Source organism: Lynx canadensis, chromosome B4 (genome assembly GCF_007474595.2).
Source record: "Lynx canadensis isolate LIC74 chromosome B4, mLynCan4.pri.v2, whole genome shotgun sequence".
Lineage (NCBI taxonomy): Eukaryota > Metazoa > Chordata > Mammalia > Carnivora > Felidae > Lynx > Lynx canadensis.
Genome location: NC_044309.1, coordinates 133,873,102 through 133,876,088, shown reverse-complemented (window position 1 = coordinate 133,876,088; position 2,987 = coordinate 133,873,102).

Sequence of the window (2,987 nt, the reverse complement as noted above, 5' to 3'; positions counted from 1 at the left end):
CCTGGGTGGCGCAGTCGGTTAAGTGTCCGACTTCAGCCAGGTCACGATCTCGCGGTCCGTGAGTTCGAGCCCCGCGTCGGGCTCTGGGCTGATGGCTCAGAGCCTGGAGCCTGTTTCCGATTCTGTGTCTCCCTCTCTCTCTGCCCCTCCCCCGTTCATGCTCTGTCTCTCTCTGTCCCAAAAATAAATAAACGTTGAAAAAAAAATTAAAAAAAAAATAATAATAATCCACTGTCTCTTGTCTAAATTACTGTGTAATTAGAGCAGGTTATTTAACATCTCTGGTTCTCAATTCTTGTCTGTTGAAAAGAAGAAAGGGGTGGCCTAAGATGGCTCTATCCATCTGTCAAAGGCTATGATGCCATTTGCTGGGCCTGGAAAACAAACTAGCTCTCAGGTGATAACTTGAAAGGGAAAGAGAGAGTTGGAGAGAGAGGAGAGATGAGAAATTTGCTGTTTGGAAACAATGATGGCTCTGGACTCCTCTGACTCACTGTGAACCCTCAGGTAACCTCCTCCTCCTTTTTAAACCCGTCTTCCCATTTTATTTTATTATCGTTTTTAGGTGTATATGTTTATTTTTGAGAGAGAGAGAGCAAGAGCATGAGCATGGGAGGGCAGAGAATCCAAAACAGGCACTGACACCAGAGAAACTAGATGCGGGGCTAGAACTCACGAAGGCTGAGATCATGACCTGAGCCAAATGAAGTCAGACATTTAACCCACTGAGCCACCCAGGCACCCCCAGTTTCCCCATTTTAAAGTGGTCTGAGATAGAATCTAGATTCAGGAGTAGCAAACAGAATCTGGATTGTTAAACAGAATCTGGATTGTTTTGCGATTTTAGCTTTAATATGAAGATGTTCCGGCAGAACATCTACTCTCTGGCTCTCCACAAGCTCCACTAGGCCCCCACTACCTTCTAATACCTCTCTTTTCTTTCTTTCTCTCTTTCTTTCATTAGGGAGGCTCCATACCCGATGTGGGGCTTGAACTCACGACCCTGGGATCCAGTCACATGTCCTACCAACTGAGCCAGCCAGGCACCCTGAAGGCTATTGTTTCTGCTAAGAATTCCCTTCCAGTCCTTAGGGGGAAAAAAAATCCCTTCCAGTCCTGAAAATCCTATGGTCCATCAGCTAGGTGAGGGCAGGAAAGATCACCTAAGATGTTCTACCTCCACCTTCCTCTTCTCTTTAGGAAGTCTTTGTCAGAAGGCCAAGGAAGGCCACAGGAAGTAAAACTGGAAAAAAGAGGCTGGGAAATCACCCCAAGGGAAATCCAGACTGATTTGATCAGCCCTGGTTGTAATCAGCACAGGAATAGCACCAGGCCTAATTGGGAGCATCTCAGCCTTCTCAAATGGTGACTCATTTTAAGCAAATATCCAGGAACTCTGATGGGAATCCAGTTCAAATGAGGAAAATGAAGCACCTGTGATAGCCTAATCCCAGAAAAGATGCTGTCAAGATGGGTAGAGTACCTGCCCCAAGGCTCTTGCAGGTTGAGGAAGCTGCCAATAATACTATTAACTGTATGGGAAAAGCCCTTAGAGCTTCAGATCAACCGCTGTGGGGGGTTGCAGCTTGCTGTGGGGCCCAGAGGAAGGTGACTCATTCTAGACGGAGTGCTGTAGACAAGCCTCCCAGAGGAGGTGGCCTTTGATATGGGCCTTGTATGCAGAGGAGAGGGAGGATGGAAAGAGGACCCACATCTCAGCAGTGGTGCGAACTCTGTGCTGGAAGGGGTGGCGATGATGCCCGCTTCCTTTGTGGTTGTAAAGAGTAAATGAACTGTGTGTGAAAGGATCTGGCACACAATATATTTAACTTTCAATTGCAGGTAAAGCAAAAGCATGTGCGTGGGCCAAGTTGTGAGAGGTAACTTTGCAGAAGGCTGCATATGTTGATGGTGATTATCTCCGGGTGCTAGAGTTTCTCGGGTAATGTTTACTTTTCTCTTTATCCTGTTCTATGTTGGCTAAAGTATTTATAGCAAACACGTTATTTATATAATGGATAAAATGTTCTTTGCAAAAAGATAAAAAAGCTATTTGTGTTCTGATACCTAAAAAATTCAAACCTACAGAGAAGTGGCAAAAGTGTTCAAAGAACTCCCCGTATACCCCTCACCCAGATTCGCGTATTGTGAAAGTCTGGCCACATTTGCACTCTCTATATGCATATACACATTTTTTGAACCACTGGCGAGTCAGTTGCTGATGTCACACCCCTAATTATTTCAGCATGTATTTCCAAGAACAAGGGCAGTCTCTTACATAACCCAGCACAATAATAAGAATCAATAAATGTAACACTGATACAATACTATTATCTATTGTATACTATTACAATCTATTGTAATACTATTACAAGTGTTGCTAATTGTCTCCATCTTGCCCTTAGCAGTAACTTCCTCCCCAGCCCGGGATCCAGTCCACGACCATAGATTGCATTTTGTTGTCATGTTTCTTAGTCTCCTTTAATCTGCAACAGTTCCTCAGCGTTTCTGTCTTTCGTGACACAGACATTTTTGCAAGAGTACAGACCAGTTATTCTGTTGTAGAATAAACTGTAACTCAGTTTGGGTTTGTCTACTGCTTTCTCATGATCAGATTAATTTTATGCACTGATGACTGGATGGTGATGGCGTGTCCTTCTCGGTGCATCACATCAGCAGGTGTGCGACGGATGTCAGTTTGTCCAGTTACTGATGTTAACGTGAACCATTTGGTTAAGATGGTGTCGCAGCTTCTCTACCATAGGGTAATTATTTCCCCTTTTTAATTATCAAACAATTTGCGGTTATTCATGTGAAAGGTTTCGAATGACTTCTCAATTTCATGGGACGAAAAAGGCGAGGCTTTCCTCTGAGGAAACGGATACCTATTTCTTGCAGAACAGATCTACCAGCTTGCCTTCGGCAGTTCCAGCCTTTGTCAATAAAGTTACGTGCACATGATCCTTTCCGGAAGGGCTGAGGCTGCT